This window comes from Condylostylus longicornis, unplaced genomic scaffold, assembly GCF_029603195.1.
Source record: "Condylostylus longicornis isolate FDR11 unplaced genomic scaffold, ASM2960319v2 ptg000002l, whole genome shotgun sequence".
Lineage (NCBI taxonomy): Eukaryota > Metazoa > Arthropoda > Insecta > Diptera > Dolichopodidae > Condylostylus > Condylostylus longicornis.
This window is the reverse complement of record NW_026577971.1, coordinates 873,240-892,082: the sequence shown is the minus strand read 5'-3', so window position 1 is coordinate 892,082 and position 18,843 is coordinate 873,240. Positions and strand designations below refer to the sequence as shown.

At 24.2% G+C, this 18,843-nt stretch overlaps 1 protein-coding gene and 1 long non-coding RNA gene across 5 annotated transcripts in view; one reads left to right on the top strand and one right to left on the bottom strand.

Annotated features, from left to right (window-relative positions):
* Window positions 1–18,287, bottom strand: part of LOC129605822 (probable serine/threonine-protein kinase DDB_G0278509) — a 91,057-nt gene extending 72,770 nt beyond the window's left edge. Inside the window, exon 1 of one of the 4 annotated variants that reach the window (XM_055515812.1) lies at window positions 18,128–18,287. The gene's annotated coding sequence lies outside the window, so the exon portion shown is untranslated. The remainder of the gene's footprint in view (window positions 1–18,127) is intronic. The other 3 variants (XM_055515808.1, XM_055515801.1, XM_055515793.1) reach the window with 3 other exon arrangements.
* LOC129605852 (uncharacterized) lies at window positions 124–17,363 on the top strand. Its single transcript, XR_008696739.1, has 4 exons — window positions 124–329; window positions 7,415–7,933; window positions 16,957–17,157; window positions 17,225–17,363. It is a non-coding gene; the product is annotated as an uncharacterized LOC129605852 (long non-coding RNA).
* Window positions 18,288–18,843: the final 556 nt, after the last annotated feature.

Genomic DNA, 18,843 nt, shown 5'->3' with positions numbered 1-18,843 from the left:
TTTTTGACGGTTGATTTAGTCAGTGGATTTGGTTTAATATTATTTAAATTGATTGAAGAAGAATATTTAGAACTATATTTGAAATTACTGATTTTTACTGTTTATATTTTGTGAGCTGTACAATATTAAATACTGCAGAGAGTTTGGTAATTTTTTACATTATTTTTTTTTACTAATGTTAGAAATTAAATATGTTTTTTTTTAGCCTTGCTAAGTCATAGAATACTGGAAATATATATTTTTTATTCCGTCTAGTCAGAAAAGGGATCAAGTTCAAGTCTTGAAGTTAAGATGATTGCCTTGAAGGACCAATACTATATTGTTTAATGGTATGCTTAATTGAAAGTAACAATTTATCGGGAAAATTACACAATACAATTACACTTTTTTTATCCACTTTCATTTCCGAATAATTTCAATCCATAAGGGAATTTTGAATTCTTTTTCATATTGATTAAGGATTTTTTCCATGTTTTCTTTATACTTTTTAGTCTTATTTTTATTTTCGGTGTAGCTATTATAATAACTGAACAGTTTTGAATTTCTTGTTTTCTTTTTCGCTTTGCCGTCACTTTTATTTCATAGAATTTTTTTCCCTTTGCTATTCAGAGATTTTTAAATTATGTAATCTAAAATCTCATTAATTGGGAAATTCCGCAAATTTACAGTAATAAAACGTGAATCAAAATCAAATAGTTAAAACGGCGTGTTGTTCTGAATTTTTTTTCTGTTTTTTCATTCTATATTATATTTTTGTGGATATTAAATATCCTTTGGGATTAATTAGCTTCACTGGAATGAAAAAAAACAGGCAGAAAATAAAAATATGTATAAAAATTGAAAACAGAGAAAAAAAAGTAAAAGATAAATGGTAATCAATTGAAATCCTGTATAACTGTACTAGGGTTTTTTTTTATAGAAGTCTCCAGTTGTTGAATTGAGCAGGATAATAGAAAATAAAAGCTATTTGTTAAGAGAAGAGAAAGACAAAGTGATAGGAAAGGTAGTGAGATAGAAAAAATGGGGATTTAAAATAGGGATTCTTGTTGTTATCCTTGGTTTATATAATTGGTACATATAATTTGCATAATATATGTTTGTCGCGTCGTATCCTCTTATTCAGGTGTACGAATATTTACACTCTTTGCTTATTTTTTGTTGTTCTTTTTTTTTTTACAATTTGCCTACTTTTTGTTTTTTATGTGTAAATTTGTTTATTTTTATTTTACATCCTCGTATATACTCAATGGAGCAATAAAAACCAATTTTAAGGATATTCCAATTTAGCTGATTTAAAAATCCTACAGGAATAAAAGAAGAAAAGAAGCTCTATAACTTAAAATTAAAATTATATTAGGTATATTTTTTTGCTTTATTTTGTTTCAAGGATTTTCTTAAAGATTAACTTAAAATTTTTGGAAAGCTATATTAAAACTTAGCTATATTAGAATGTACTTTCACTTTTTTACTTAGGGGAAGTTAGAATTACTTCAATTTGGAGTTTATTAAAGAGTAGTATTAAGAGTGTTTTAGCAAATTAAATTAATTTTTTCATATATAAAAAATTTAGAATTTCCCAAAAAAATGGATCTGATTCACGATTTTTGTTTAAATTTTGAAAATTATTGAAATTCAAATGCTTAAGATTTTTCAAGAGGACTAGTTAATTAAAAACAATTTTCAATTAATTATACAAGTAAAAAATACTTAGAAACCCCATTATATTTAATGAATTCATAAATTTGGGATCGTTATATTTTTCGGTAGCATCTTTGCATTAGCAGGATTAATTGTCCTTAGCGATAAATAATTCATTTTATTATTTCATTTAATTTTATAAGATGCATTTTACATTTATTAATTTTTTTTTTTAACATAAAATATTATTTTTACTATTTTTATTATTATCACCCTGTATTGCTGAGTTTAATCAATTTATAGCATTAACAATAAGCTTATGAACAAAAAGAAGAGATGAAAATTTCGAATTTCGATTTTTTTTAATGACTATGAAAAAGAGTTTTTCTTTATAAAATTTTCATTTTTATTATTTTAGAAATTTAATAGAATTTCGACATTTTTTACGATTTTTCACTGTAATCACCGGAACAAATAATAAAATATGGGAAAAAACAAAACAGAAAAAAATGATTCATAAAAAATAGCGAAAAAAAAAATAAAATTCCTTACGTTTTCTTTTGTCTTCAATTCGCTAAAGAGAAAATTTTATTTTATAATCTTTTTTAGTATTTGAAACAGGGATGTAGGGAAGGAATTTCAATAAATAATATACTAGTGACATGTAAATTCATGCTAGCATTCCATTAAGACAGTCCAGTTTTCAGAACACAATCTTATTTCCGTTGTGAATGGTAATTAAACAAAATTCATTGGCAGAACATTGTGCTTTCGGACGAGATACCGTTCCATATCATATGGGATCTTTTTCCCCTCCAGCCTATAAATCTGCTTACGCAAGCTACAATTTGCTGGTGGTTCTCACTATGAGCTTTCCATTGCAAAAAAAAACAGAAATTCGTAAAGCATTCCTAATTCATTAATTCAACTATGTAATCTATAGCATTCCAGTTACTCCAAAAGTGAATGGTAGTTATTTCAAACCATTCCGGGGATTAATAGTGTTATTTAATGAAAATTGAACTTTTAAAAGTAGCTATGAATTACATCGTGCTGCACCACTGCTTTTAAAAATTTTTAATGAAATTTACTCCAATGTATTTGTGTTTTCTTTGTCTTTCGGATAGATGATGAATCCTTAAAGTAATTTTATGGTCGAGCGTGCAAAAGAATTTTTTTTTATATAAAAAAATCATTCTTTTTATATTAAGTATGTATGTAGATGTGTAAGTATGTATGTTTACTAAATGGTTTTCTATTCTTCAAAATTACAATGTATAAGAATTTTTATTTTCTCTTTTTGTTTTTTTCTATTTTATTTTTTATTATTGAACTAATGTTTGGCTATAAATTTTAGGCGGGAGTGAAAACACAAATTGAAGAGAGTGTTGGACGGGGGCGTAATAATAATAATTTTTTTTAAACAAGTCGTGAATTTAATTTTGGTTCATTTTATGAGAATATGCGGTTTAATTTTTTATTCACATTATATGTGATTTTTAGGTGGGAAGAATGAAAAAGATTGAAGAATTTTCACTTTTATATCATTGATCATTTTTGATGAAGCTCATGGGAAAATCAAAATAAAATTTGAGAATATGAAGAATATCCTTTTTCCCATACGTAATATATTTTAAGGGAGAAGAGGCAGGAGCGGGAGTTTTTCTTTTTATGATTTGATCTTAAACGATTAAAAAAAAGGTTTATTTTAAAATATTTAATAACTTTGTATTGTCGGTAAGGGTTATGAACAGTATACTTTGTTTATTTATCGCGTTTTTTAAAAAATATGCTTATTGTGACTGGTTCTGCAGCATTTTTTTTTTAAATTCTATTTGCATTACAATATATTTACTTTGTAGAGCAAATATAGAGTTGCACTAGTCACCTCTGTGACTGCATTGTGGTGCGCATTATATATTCTATGAGTTGCAAGAGTATATAAACTGCTGCTTAGTTTGTTGTTAATAATACCGATTAAATAACTTAAATATTTTCAATGTTACATGGCAAATTTGTATGCACGCTTGTACTATGTATAGTTTTTGAGATATAATAAAATTGTTTTAAATTCTTATATTTAATGTTCGCTGCTGAAAAATTTTTGTATGTACTTTAATCTTAACATCGTATACCAGACATGTAAAATTTTACTTTATTTTGTCAAAGATTAATTTTTAAATCTTAATGACTCTTCCGTCATCACAAATACAGTAGTTTCTACTTCTTGAATATCGCAGCTGCCCAACTATGCTTAATTGTCTTAATTTTTTCTTGTCATAATTGCGTGTCATCACTATTATAACAAATTTTCTTAAAAATTTAAAATATATTTTTTTAAATTCCTATGATTTATTCTTTAAAAGCAAACTTCTTTTAAAATTGGAAACTTTTCTAAAAAAAAACTAAAGAATAAAAGGAAAATGCTAAAAAATGCTTTTATTTTCTAATAAAAATTCTAGTTGGAAAACTGCATACTATTTTAAAATTACACCATACAAAAAAATATGTAAATTCACACCTGTAATAAAATTTCTCCACAGAATTTTTTTTAATTACCCTTATAATTTTATATAAAAATTTTTCCCGTTTTTCATTCTCTTCTCTTATATAGTAGCTACTAAATTTAATTTGTCTTTTCACCAAAACTTTTATAACACACAACAATATCTAGATAAGCAACTATATACAATAAGTATATAGACACTCATATATAATAGAAAAATGGAACTTTGCGAGTAGCCAAATAAAAGAGTTTTCACTAACATAGAATAGGAATTCCGGAAAAAAAGCTGAAAATCACCTTACTATTATCTTACACACCAAAAACAAAAAAAGAAAAATTATTATTTTGAACTTCATAAACTTTAAAGAAACCATCAGTATAGAAATAAATAAAAGCCAAGGTAGAACAATAAGAAAATCAAAAAGAAAATAACAAAAACTATAAAAATAGTAAAGAAATTTACATAAAAAAGACTGGTTTCTCTTTAAATTTAAAATGGTGTAAATAAAAAAAATGAATTGTAACCTCTTTGGTTATATAATTGCATGTACGTGTGTGTTCACCATCTTATAATCGAAATTTTTCCTTAGTGCTACAGAATATTAAGTACAGAGCCATAAGTATTGCTTATGAATTTTCTATTGAATGTATTTCTTACTTAAAACAATCAAATTTTAGATACAATGTACATTAATATTGGAATCAGGTCGAAAAGTGGAATAATTATACTGTACTAGCAAGTATGCTAAGAAATGATTCAACAGTTCAGAAAAATTTTGTCCTTACGAATGCTAAAGAGCCAGTATATAGATAAAAACTCTTGAGTTGGGGTCATGCATATAAGACTTGGACTTTTTGTTCACGGGATATTTTCTTTACGTGAATAGTTTTTAAAAATGCATTTATCATTATTTTTTCGGTTTTTAGATAATAATGAACTTCCATAATGTTTCCTGGGGCGATATTTTCACGTCACAACAACGGCTCGTCTAGAATGTTGTCTGATACAGGAACAATTTTGTTTTTTAATTTTTTCAGTAAAATAAACTGTGACCATAAAATTTATGGAAATATTGGTTAACTTGGAAATAAATGGATTAACGATCGGTTATTCGTTTCTTTGTCAGCTGATTCTCTTTTTGATCCTTTTAATGCTTTCTCAATACATGTATAGAAAATAGGATTACAACAAAACTATTATTTATATTAAAATATAGTGTTGAAATTTTTTACGATATTTTCGCATTACAACAAGGATAATCTAATATTTGAAATGGATTAATGTTACTTAGGGTATACAATAATATTTTAATACCAAATTTATTTTTTGTTCAGATAGAAATTTTTTGTAAGCTTGACAGAACAAAAATACTTCCGCATTTTTTTTTTTTTTTTTTCGATAAAAAGAAAAAATAACAAAAATAATTTGTTCGGGTGCTTATCCTTTGCCTGCGATTCATACTGCTTTTTTTTTTGGTTCATTTTATTTTAGTAAATTACGGGAATAGTTATCAAATGAAGGATGCAATTAAAAAAGTTCAAAGTTAAAAAAAAAAAACTGCAAACTATAAAAATAAAAAAATCAACACGAATGAAAAGAGAAAAGTTATAAAACAAAACAGGATAATGAAAAAAAGCAAAAATTTAAAAAAAAAAACTTTTTGGAAAATAAATTGGATTCTTTTTTTTTGTTCTTTTTTACTTATTTCCAGCAACTGGTTTTAAATTTCAATTTTTTTATATTTGCTTGCATGTACCCATACAATTTGTGGAGGAAAGAAAAGGACATAATGAAAATTAAAGAAAAATTTTTAACATTTTAATTGAATTTAGAATTTATTTGGATTGTTGTGTATTTATACGATGAGTAAAAGGATGCAAATGTTTATAATAAAAAAAAAATAACATATGAACATTCAACAAAACATACGAAAGTTATGTATAGGATATTGTTGTCGAACAATAAGTATCCTAAGGATGAAGAAAATAATTTATTTTATATAAAAAAGATAACAGAAACAAAATATTTAGAATTTATTTTTTATTCTTTTTCAAATTTAATACTGTTTTCTCTCCATATGTGAGAACAATGGTTTTAAGTGAATTTTGTTTCGACTGCTACGCTTAAATTGCATAGAGTACCAGAAAATTTCTTTATTGTTTTAATATACTATAAAATTCTTTATTTATTTAAAATTGGATATGACTTTCTAGTATTAAATAATTTAATTATTTAAATAATTTTTAATTCTTTACACATCTCACGAAATAAATTAGTAAATATGCAACTAGAAGCGGAAAATTACGGTAAGCGGTTGAAATTGAGGTAATAACAGCTGATAAGTAATAAAGAAACCAATGGAAAATTTTAATATTTTGCGAGAAGATTGTGTTAGACTAGAGTTTAAAACCTTACGTATCATATTTTGGAAAAATATTTAGAAATACTGTGAATAGCACATTGTTTTGTGTATTTTTTTTTAAGAAATCATGAAAATTTCTAAAAACAATTTTAAAGACTTCTTTAGGGCAAATTCGAGTTTCGAAATCCAAATTTTGCATATTCTATTCTTAAGCGAATTTTTATTAATCACAAAATTTCATTTTCTTATTAAAGATTAAATTTTGAACATTAGTTAATATTGAAAATTCGAAAAACTTTCTTTCTAGTTTATAAAGTTACTTAAAAATTCCTTGGAACTATAATAATATAAATAGTTCAATAAAATTTAAATTATATCCTTTAAATGACGTTTACGTGAGATTTAATATAATTTTAGTTTTTCTAACTAGATTAAACTAACATTAACTTTATGATACTATGAAAAACTATTTTAAACAGCCTTGAATTTTGTTCAAAATTGGAAACTATTAAATTTTTAATTTCTAAAATTATTTTTTTTCTTAACACACTGATTACAAAATCTTTATAAATTTTAATAATAAACTTGAAATTTTTAAACTTGGTGAGATTATTCAAAAATTACAAAAAACATCCCAAAAGGATAATAAAATAAATTTTTAAAATATTTTTGCATTTGTCGTTAAATTTAAAATCACAAAGGAATTTTTTATAATAAAATTTTCGTTTATTTTACAAATGTGCATTTTTTTAGACACAAGGAGATGAAATTTTAACTATTCTATACAATTAAATTGTTATTATTTTACTTAATGTAATAATAGTTGTAATAAGTTTCTTGAGTTTTATAGAATATTATATTACTAAAGTATTATAAAGATTATTCTATTATAAATTTTTTATTTCAGTTATTTCAATGACTGGTTGCTAAGCATTCCTAAAAAACTTTGCCAATTTCACGATTTACTTGATGAGTTAGTTTACACTTCTGTTTCTTAATTACTCTGTCAAAAGCACAAAAAAAGTATAAAATGGAAAGCTCTTTTGATGTTGTTCAGAGAAAGCTGTTTTGATTCGTTAATGGCAAACAATAGAAAATTTCAGCATAATATCTATACGTCAGCTAACGATAGGCGTCTCAAGTCAAGCCAAGGTGGAACAGCATTGGCGATGATTGCGTGACAACGTGGGAGTTAAGTCGTTAATATGCGAACTCTGAATACCAGGCATCTTCCAGTTTAAATAAAGGTTCCCTTGGTATACCGAACTCTGCCATTAGTACTACACTTTTCTACGCTACTCGTGGGAACAACATGGAACAAAAAAAATTTAATGGAAGGCTGTTTTGATGTCACTCACTTAATAAATGCCATGACATGTTATTAATAATAATAAAATTGAAGCTTCATTAATATTATAGCCCAACCGTAAGTATAAATTTAGTACAATTTATTTTAATTTTAAGAATACGAAACTGTTTATCCTTTTCTCACATTTCTTATTTCATATCTAAACAAAATATGGAGCTTTTTTGTTCTATACGTCATTTAAAATAAAAATTTCTAATAGCATGTCATTTACTTACATGAATGTTTATAGCAAAAATAAAATAATAAACTTTTTCCATGATAATATTAAGTTAACTGCATCCCAAAATGAATTTATTTTATGTTTATACATGTGAAAAGTGTTTGACTTTATCTATAGTTTCCAAATCAAAAGTTAGAGTAGAAATTCTTTGAATTTCAAAGAAAAATTTTTGTAATCTTTTAGCATTAGGGCTAATAATATAATGTTATAACCACATTCATAATGTTATTATGTAATACAATAATATACAATAATATAGTAAATGAGAAGAATTACACTAAAACTGAGATACATACTTATATATGTATAAATAGAAGTTTCATGTTGCTTTCATAGAAAAAGTTTAAAATAAATGCTTATTGTATTATAGAAATTTTTATTTTTGTGGTTTTTTATATTGCATTTTTAATAATAAATTTAATATTTAAAATATTTTCATTTTAAATTTAACATTTATTTATAAAAAAGGAAAATAAGATTTTTGGGGGTATTATGTAAAATTAGTCATAGGGTTGATCGTACCATTATCCAATACATTTAAAAATGTAAAAACTTTTGAATGCAAAACACTTTCTTCAAAAATTTTAAAGTCTATGCAGAGGAATATGGAAAAGGAGTATTTTCATAATACATAACAGGATAGTTGGACCACTGAACACTCTAACACAATTAGATTAATATTCGAGGAATCAGTAAAATGATACAGCTCCCTGTATGCAGTTTTGGTGGACTTTGAACGTTCTTTCGATACAATCAAACGAGGCGCGATCTGGTTTGCAAGGTAGCATAACTACGCAAAGGAATCAGACAGCTGCTTGCACATAAATTACAAAGCCTGGAATATGCCGATAAAGTTTTTCTACTGACTCTCTCACTCACCCAAAAATATGCAACTCATCATAAATAAGTTAGCAGAGTAAACATAAACAATAGGTCTGAAAATAAATATGGCCAAGACCTAGCTCAAGAGAATTAATAACACAAGTCATATCTATTGAAAAGATATCAGAATACGAAATGTTATTTAAATTTATATAATGTTTTACTTATAATACAAGAGGCTTAAATTTTCTTCACATTTTTAAATTTTCAATATTATGAACGAAGTATTAAAGACCTAGTTATAATATTAAAAGCTAACGCAGTATAATACAAATTCTATTTTATTATTCGGATTTAAAATCTTTTTTTATGTGGAAGTACATATGTATATAAATACACCTATATGATGTTTAGTCAATCAAAATGAGGACATTAAACTTTAGATTGAATTTTGTGATGTAAAATTATAGAAAAAGAATATTTTTATTATCTATCCGCTTGGTATGTTGTGCTTTTGACATTAGACAAAAAAATTTTTATGTTATTCCATTGAAAAATAAAAGAATTATATAAAAGGAATTATTTAAATACAAAGAATCTATGAACATTTAACATTATATACAATTATACAAACGTATTTAATATCCTTACAATAACTTTTACTTTTGAAATTTTAATATAAATAATTCATGCATAGAGAAAGAGAATTTTTGTTTCAGTATTTAACAGTAGTGTCATCATACATGTAAATATGAAGCAGCATTACCAGAATGTACTAAAAGATTTTATAACACATGCCATTTTTATTATATTTCATATTGAATGTGAATTTATATAATTTTTATTATCAATCATGAAATTATGCGTTTATGACAATAATGATCAAAGTCTATAATATCTTTTATAAATTTATTTCAAAAAATTTTATATTTATGTATATTAAATACATTCAATAATCCTTGAACACCATTCTGTTTTCATAATTCATTAATTTCTGTGAGATACTGGTAACAAGTGAATAATCAAGTGAATTTTTAATTTCATGAATAAGTTGCAATAATTGCATTAAAAATAACACATATGTCACCATACTTAACAGTCTACAAAGAATAATTCATTTTAATTTAATTTAATATTTATGTATAAAGATATAATATAATCTTCTATTCACAGTTTCTATGTAATCATACATATAAAAGCACAATGTGCACAAAAATAATCAGGGTGCATATAAAATGCATACATATAAAAATGGTGACACAAATATACTGCACTTATGATGATGAATGCATAGAAATTGGATATCACATTGCAATATTACGAAAGTATAAAGGAAATATTTATTTTAAAAATTGAAATTTAACATTTATACAGGTGTGTTGAGTATTTTAATGAAGGATTTTAATTTTATTTGAATCGTGGTGTATTTTAATATATATATGTATATATAGGTATTCATTTGTAAATTATTTGTCGCTTCTTTTCTTTTGATAAAGCGCTGCTACTACCACATTTATTTTTTTGCTTTTTTTTTTGTATTTTAGGTATAAAAAGTACCTACCAATAGTTTATTTATTTTTCATTGCCTTTGTGGTTTTAAATTGATTTCCATATACTACTATATGTGTTATACAAATATAATAAATATATTTTCATTATTCATATAACAGTTATTATGTATACCGTTAATATAATATTTTATTATATAAAATAATCCTGAATTTTATAGAATTTAAATTAACCCAATTTATTTTGATTAATTTTCAATTGAAAACTGCTAATATAGTGAAAAAAAATTAAAATATTTGGAAAATTTATATGTGGTTAACATCAAAAACGAATGCAAATCATGTAATTCATTGGTGTTTTGTCTATACATAAATTCAGTTGAATATTTCCAAATATTCCAATTAAATAAAATAAATATGAACTTAAATGAAAACATAATAAGTGATTTGCGGAAGAAATTGTTTGCATTTTCATAGACGCTCTATGTTACTATGTCTGCTCATCTCAATATGTCTTTGTAATAATTCCAAACCCATAATTGAACTAAATGCATAAATAGTTTATTAATATTAATACTTATTTTTAGAAGCAATAGGACCTATGCGAAATTTTGCGAAAATGATGTATGCATTTAATAATTATTCTAATATAACACCGATTATGTAAAATAAAGTTGAGATTTTTTATATTTGACTAACAGATTAAGTATAACTCAAAGAACGAAAGAATTCTTATGAGTATAAAAGGACTTACTCTGCTGAATTTCGATTTTAATTACAAACTGGAAATAAATTTAAATTTTCAATTTTACATATTTTTCAAATTTAAATTCATTACATTCCAAGTTGAAACTCTAAATCAAGAAATCTCTAATATGTATATCGAGAAACCAATGGTTTGTACCTTATTTTAAAAATTCATATTGTACACTGTTTATTATATTTGCGCATTGCAACTGACGGGTTCGATTAATCACAATTAGCATGATACAAAAGTTTTACCAATTATAAAATATCACGGCTGTTAGTGAATAGCTAAACCAGTACAAATGGTATTTAGATGTAGTTGGCTGCCTTTAAAGGAAATTATTATTACTACAACATTTTTTATAAAATATATTCAAAAATTTTGTCATTCAAAATGAATAAAACAAAATATTTTTTTAAAAAATTTTAATATTTTAAATACAAAATTCAAAACAATAGAAGAGCAAAGTAGAAGTGTGGGTGTTGACGACATCACTATCCTATTGAAAATTTATGGAATATTTAATATTGTCGGATTTCTTTTACATAATTTTCTCTTTAGAAGTGAAATTTTTCATTTTCAACATTTTTTCACCTAAAGAAATTTCATTTCTATATTTTATGATTAACTTTTCCAAAGACTAGTTGCTCGTATACAAAGTGTAACATATAGTTTATATGTTAGTATACGTCTAATTATATCGCTTTCTAATATTTATTAAAATATTTTATATTAAAAATCGAAATAAGAAATTACTTAATCAAATTTTTCTTTGTTCCCCTCAGCGCCCATAATACTTTTTTCAAAAAATTTTACAAAAAATTAAAAACCATTCAAATCCTTTTCAAAATCCTCTTTTACCCTTCTATTACGTAAAGTATTATTATTAACGTTTACCTTTAAATAATTCCACTTTAATCTTGTGTTTTGCAAAAAAAAAAACGAAAATATCTTAATTTCGCTTAAGACATTCGGGGTTTTTTTCTTCTTTAATTTTGGAAAATTTCTTAACATAAATTACATAAAATTTCAATCAGAATATTGAAAAAAGGAAAAACAACAGTAAAAAAACAAAAAAGAAAACAAAATGTGTCACTTTAAAAGTCTTTAGCAAAAGGAATTTTTCTGTTTTGTCATTATTACACCTGTAAATATAACACCGTTTTATTTTTTATCAGGTATTATGAATTTGTTACTTCTTTTGTACTCGTTCCAGGATTCAATAAGAAAATTTTTCACGTATATTACGAATTTTTAGTCTTTAAGTAGTCCAGAATAGTTTTTAGCATTTATTAGTGATTTCACTTAGGATCGGTGATTTCCCTAATAAATTAATACTAACTTTCACGGCAATTAACAAATCGATTTGCATTGTGGATTGAAACAAAGTCTACAATATGTCTACATATATGAGTCATATATTTAACAGGAGCTATAAGTTAGAATGTCCGATTGTAAGTCATACTATGTTAAAAAAATCAGCTAAAGCGATTTTTAGAATAAGTCAAATAATCTTGCTTTACCGCAAATTCTTTAACGTCAAAATTTTGATTTTAGTCTGCAAACTGTCTGAAACTAAAACTTTTACGGACAGAAATCTAGTAAACTTTTTACCCGTAATTGACTTTGAATTTTGATCATCCGTAAACGTCAAAACAAAAAAAAATTTTTTTTTTAGATTTAAAATAATTTTATACTTACATATTAAAAATTAACAATAAAAATATTTTTTATATTATTTTTAACGTAATGATAGTCACTCAACACATGAAATTTATTTACTGAATTACGTCAGACTGTCTGCATGTAAAAAAAAAAATCTACAATTTTGACGGTTAATTGACTTTTTATAAACGTTTAAGAATTTAAACTTTGACTGAGAGTAAAAACGTAGTAGAGTATCCGTAAACTCAGACAACTCAGATTTTGTAAAATTTGACGTTTAAGAATTTACCATTACTTTATAAACGCATTAAATTTTTTGGAACAAACCTTGCAGTTTTGACGAATAACCATAAAATTTTCCAGTTTATTTTTAACATTTTGTTTACTTTCTTATTCTTTATTCTCATGTTATTGTTATTACACTTTTAAAGTTTTTTTTTCAATATTACACAGAAAATCACAAAAATTTCTACTCCTTTTCCTTATATAACAAAAATTTCCTATTTTCAAATTATTGTTTTCTGTCACAAGCAACAACGACAGTTTTTCTTTTTTACTTTTACTTGTTCTTTTTCTTTTTGGCAAAGGGGATTAAATACTAAAATAACTTTCCTTCATTTTTGATTACACCCCCTCCCCCATCTTCCACTTTATTTCTTTCAAAAATCTTTTGAAAACCAAATAAATGAAGGCAAAATAAAATCACATACTTCCTGTTTGCAATAGACAAAAATCTTATCCAAACGGTGAGGTACCATTACAAGTAAACCAGTTTGTAAAAAGCGAAAGGAGGAGTGGATTTTATAGGTTTCCGAATATAGGGTGGTTAAAAAAGTTTTTTGTAAAAGGAAAAAATGAAAAAAACAAAGAAAAAAATTATCTAATTTGATAAAAATAAAGATTTTGGAAAGAAAAACTTTATTTTTTAGTATTAAAGACCTTTTAGTAAAATTGATACCGCCATTTTAATACAACACATTCCATATATGTAGTTTCCCAATGCAAAAATAAGTAAGTTTCAGAGCAAAACATTAACATTACCTCTGATAAGAAAAACTGCTTTTATGGCTTTGGCAAATGAATTTATAGCTTTGCTATGACATCATAAGTTAAGGTTAGAAAAAAATTTTTTTAGAATTCTCTAACTATTGGCGTACTCTGAAAATCATCATTCTGTTTATAAACAGATTCTGGACGAAAACTCTTCTGTCTATGAAAGAAATAAGGAAGTGATGATGATTTTGTAGTAAACATTTTTGGAATATTTAGAAATAATTAAAAAAAAAGTGAATTCATTGGAAGGCTAATCAATTGTTCTTTCAAAGGAGCAATATTTAATATGTCAAATTTGATTCAAAGTAAAATTGATGCTTCTTCTTTCAATGTTGTAATATTTTCAAAATATCACGGAGCAATTAAGAATGTTTACTTCGAAATTAATCAAGTAATTCATTTTATTATTGAATTTTTTCTAGATTTTTTCAGACCCAAAATATTATTTTAAAAATATTTTAAAGAAAATAAGCAACAGCTGAGAATTATTTTGTATTTGTTATCAACAATTCTTTCTTAAAATCTACTTTAAACACGTAAGAAATGAAAATTTAATAAAATTATTCTTTTTATTCTGAAGAAAGTAAAAAATATAAAAAAGTTTTGTTGAAAAAGGCGTTTTTCTATAAAAAAAAAATATAAAAGCTTTAAATAAATATTGTAAACACTTCTGTTTTGAGTACTTGTACTCGTTCTTATACTTTAAGGCACAAATATAAGTACAAAATCTCTGTATATGTTCTTCAAAAGAAGTACAAGGTTTAAGTTAATTGAAAATGACAATAAATTGAATTTAAATAGAAAGAAATAAATATTAAAAATATTTTCAAGAAAAATGAAAAATTAGACAAAAAAAAAGTAAAAATATTGAAAAGTAGGTGCTTTATGTGAAAAGAAAAAGAAAAATAAAGTTTTCGAATGCGGGTTGAAATTTTTAAAAACAGGTGTGTTTATGTCTATTTTTATTTTCAAAGTAATCATGAAATTTTTATTCTTTATTTTAGATGAGAATTAAAGGTTCATAAAATGAAAAGCATCTTTAAATATACCTGATTTCAGAATAGAAATTTGTTTAAACCGAAAATTTCTATATTCAATTTTATTTAATTAAAAATTTTTAGAAAAATTTATCTAAGGAAGCATACGTCTCAATATATTAGCAAAATCAAATAGAATGGGAAAGAATAGTATACGTATTAAGGAGCCGTCATTGAAGAAAATCTTCCATGTAGAAAATAACAACGTAAAAACTAACTCAAATATAATACAGACATACATCGGTACAACACACCACAATCAAATAGTCGAAGGTATATTATGTCGTCTTATAATCTGATCGGACTCAACTCAATTTTCCCAAAGAGCAGACAATATTAGATAGGTATCAACACTGCATTTCAGGCTTGCCCATCACTAAAGTAAATAAAAATACAATACACCAAAGCAGCTACCTAACATAACCGTTTTCTTAAATAAACAACAGGGTGCTTTCTTGAGCTCGTGGAACTTAAAATAAATTTAACTGTAACAGTAAAACTTCATTCCAGTCCATTGCAATTTCTTTAAATTCCAATAAGATTTTTGAAAGTAATTTTTTAAATATCACAAATTTTTACGAGAAAGGTCAATCAATTTAAAATGCGATAAAGTACAATTGCATCAGATTGTAAAATTAAATGAAATTTTGTTAATTTTAAGTTTTCTCTATAAAAAAAAAATCGATTTTGTAGAAAAAATTTAAAAAAAAATGTTAACTATTGTTTTGGTTTTGTAGTAAGTAAACACATTTGGAAATTTTTTTAATCCGGTGTTAAATTTTTGAAATTGAAAAAAAACGCAAAGAAAAAAATCCACAAAATGGTGTGAAACGTGACAATTTTAGCACGATTTTCACTTTTGTTCTCATTATTTTATTTGATTTGCTTATTCTTTTTCATTTTCTTATATTTTTTTTTACAAAATCAAGGTTTTAAGGAAATCTTACATAATTTATTCACAATTTTATAAACATTCTTTTTGCAAACCAAATACCTGCATACATACTGTTAACATTTTAATTAAGTCATAAAAGTCAATTAAAACCAAAATTTTTTTTTAATCTTGCCATTAATATATTGGTAAGTTTACATACTTCAGAAATTTGCAATTAAATTTTATACATAATTTACAACAATTATACACAACAGGGTTCATTGACAAAAATAAAAATTTAAGCTTATCTTAAAAATCTTGTGACCATTTTTTTAATTTTTTTATGAACTGTAAATTTATGAAAAAATTATTTATAATAATATAAAAAAAAACCATTATTAAACCATTTATGGGCGCGAAATCATTATTACTTATTTTCTCTAAAACCGAAAACGACTTAAGCGTCTTAATGAATTATGATCAATGAAAATTGTATTTGGCGGAAATAAACATGGTATTATTATTGTTGTTATTTAAACAGAGATAGAATAGAAATAACATGAAATTTATTTTGTAATTTTTTTTCCATTTAACTGAAACTATGCCAATTCATTAATGATATACATACACACATACATATACATACATACATATGTAGTTAAAATTAAATGAAAGCTTTAAATGCCATAAACGGAAAAATAGGTTAAATTTTTTTCTAAATAAAATTTTAACCTTAAGGTAATATTAAAAATCAATCATATTACTAAAATAATACGCGAATTAAGCTGATATATTAAATCTACATATATAATTATAGATTTCTCAAACAACCACGCTTTCAAACTTAAAAAAAAAAAACATGAACTTTTATTTTCGATTTTGATAGTTTAGTTTTGGTATTTGAAAGAAATTTCACTTTTTTATTTTCAATAATTAATTTGTAATTATTAATTATTATAAGTTAATAAAAATCGGCTCAGTTCTGGTACATTTCCAACAAAAATATCAAGTTAAACAGTTTCTAAATGTAGTTTTTTTAAAATTATTTGGTTTTCTTAAAAAATCCTACATTATTTTATTTAGTTAATTAATTTGCTTTTGTCAAATTATTTTACAAAATCTGAAAAAATTGAAAAAAACAAATTCTTTTTAGGTATACATGTGCATGGGTATGTTTATGATGTGTTTTGACGAAACTTAAAATGCAATTAATACACCGTTATTTGATATATAATGCACTGTTTCTAATTTGACAATTTAAAATGGCATTTGATGTAAAAAAATTAAAATACAGTAAAACTTAACACGGAAACCTGTCTATAACGGAACATTTGTATGTTTTAATTTGCAATAAGTAAGTTTGAAATTTTTTTTTCTTTTTAAATTATATTATATTTAATAATTTACTTTGGTTATTTTAGGAATTGAAAAAATACATTGACACTAAAAAAAAAGTATACAGTAATAAAAGAAAAAGAAGAAAATCATTAGTAAATTTGAAAAGTTACGCTCTTCAACAAAATAATTTTTTTACCAATCTGTCAAAAGTCTTTCACAAACCTATTGCTAACGGAAATCTGTCTTAAGTGGAATAGTTTTTTGGCCCCGTGGCGTTCCGTATTAGACAGGTTTTGCTGTATTTTTAAAAATTTTTATATCATTCTTCGGCACGGAGTACATGTATGCGGACATAACAAATTGCATTATTACAATAAAAAAATTATTATTTTCTTTATGAAACTTTAAGGATTATAAAATTTCAAATAAATTTCTTAGTTCCGCAATATGAAAAAAGTTTGAAAACCAATTAGTCTATATTCTTAATTCCCTCTATGGTTAATTTTTTAGTATAAATACATTTACGCGTTGTTCTATTAATTAATTTTATTTTGAAAAACATACTTGAAGTACTTTACTTTGTAAAATGTCAATGCTTACATGTATGTATGTTCAATTAAAGAAATGAGGTCTCCAGAGTATTGTCAATCTCTTTAAAATGAAACAGTCATGGACAATTGGTTCATGTAAATATGTACATATTGCTTTTTACACATCTACGTAATTATTTTCTTGTAAAATTAATAAATGTTCAAAATTAATTAAAAATTAAATTTTTAGTAGGAAAATATCAACTCTGCTATAATTGACATACATAATTAATTAACAAATAAAATTAAGACGTTAACAAAATAATTTCAACACTTTTGAATATTGTTTTAAAAAATTTTATTGATTTTTATAAAAAAAAAAAGTGTCGATGGAAATGAGATCTAAGCCAGATGAAAATACCAAGAAAAGAAAAGCAAAAATTTTCAATTACTTACTATGAAATCTTCGACAAATTTTTATTAATCCTTTTTAATCCTTTTGAAAATTAATGACTTGCGTTTTTTAATCCCAAGTAAATTTGTTTTTGTTTTTTTTTTTCTCTACTTTTCAGGGAACTTTTGAATTAGCTTAGTAATCAAATAACACATTTTTTGTTTACCTTTATTTTTATTCTCAAATTCTTGATTTCTTTAAAAACATTTTAAAAATCTTCCAATTCTTGAACAATTTAAAACCACAATAAACGCCTAATTTTTATGAAAATTTAAAAACAAAAATTTAATTTTCAATTAAAATTTTTTTAATTTTTTTATATTTTTTCGTAATTATTCTTAATTATTTTAAATTACAATCAAATTAGAAAAATTTCAACAAAACCACGAGTGAATTACAAATTTTTTTCTTTTTCAAAATCTTTTTTATATTAAAACATACAGAAAGAACCACAAATATTTCGAATATAAAAAAATTTTTATTATTTATCACTAAGCAAAATAAAAAAACACTTTTAAACTTTTAAGAAATATTCAATTTTTTTTTTATTTTAGAAAATAATCCTAAGATTATAATTTAAGAATATAAATGAATGCAATTAAACTGAAGAGAAAATATTGCTGAAGACGCGCGGGAAAAAGGGACCACAAGTAGTAAAAAAAAAAAGATAAAAAGCAAAAACCAAAAGAAAACAGAAAAAAAATTACTCAAACGGGAA